A 1,146-nucleotide genomic window follows, 5' to 3' on the forward strand; every position below is an offset into this window, starting at 1 on the left:
CCCAGGGGAAAAAAAATAAAAAAACTGCAAACCTAGGTACTAAAAAAGTTAATAACCCATAAATCAAAAAAAGGAAAAGTCACACTTGATAGTAGCTTAAATATGCACGTTTTCTTTGATTAAGGTAAGTATTATCGTTATTTTTATACCAATTTTTGCATTTTATATTTTAATGTGAAATATTGTTTAATCTAATTTTGAGCTTAAATGATGTATTAATGCAATAAATGATATTGTACAATAAAAATGGTTGAATTTTGGCCTTTTTATGTAAAAACATTTCCCGTGTGAATCACAAGTGCAACTTTTCATACACTTTAATCAAAAAATTTAACTGTATGTAAATTTTAATGAAACATAGTTTGAATGAGCTAAGTAGCATAAATGATTATTTGATCTTTCTGCCAATAAACAAAATTTTATGAAAAAAAAAAAAAAAAAAGAAGCTTATAGTGAACCACCTATTACTATCCTAGAAATGTATAAAAATGTTAAAGTATTTATCTACAATATATGAGAAAATGTTTTCACATATATTGTGGAACATATATCTTCTTCATAAGTGTGTATTTATATTTGTGAAGAGAGAGCCGGAGAAGTAGTTGAGAACCTCTTACTAAATTTGGAGCCCATTGATATTTAATGCTTCTTCATTTTCTCTTTATAGCAGTCTACTATACAGCATACATGATCAATGCCACTAAGTTTCCTTGTCAAAAAACAATGAAGATACCACTCTATCCAAGCACGCTCAAAGCTGATGGGATAATTTTTAGGATGATTGGGCCATTAAAAAGGCATTTTACAAGATATTTTGTTGCCTAATACATTTCTTTATTTATAAGTGTATGTTATGTAGAAATTCATAATGAAAAAAATTACGGAATAATAAAAGAGACACGAAGATTTTACGTGGTTCGGTCTATGACCTACGTCCACATATAAAGCTCAAAGGGCTACATTAAGCTCTTATTGAATAATTGATATTACAATACAAATACTTCTATTTATAGGAGAATTGAAATAGATAAGTATGGTAATCAAATCTGATTGATTTGATTACCATCAAACCTGATTACAATCAATAAATAATATATAATATCAATTTGATATATTTCCTTTTATGTAGGAAATATATTCTCTAAC

Source organism: Corylus avellana, chromosome ca3 (assembly GCF_901000735.1).
Source record: "Corylus avellana chromosome ca3, CavTom2PMs-1.0".
Lineage (NCBI taxonomy): Eukaryota > Viridiplantae > Streptophyta > Magnoliopsida > Fagales > Betulaceae > Corylus > Corylus avellana.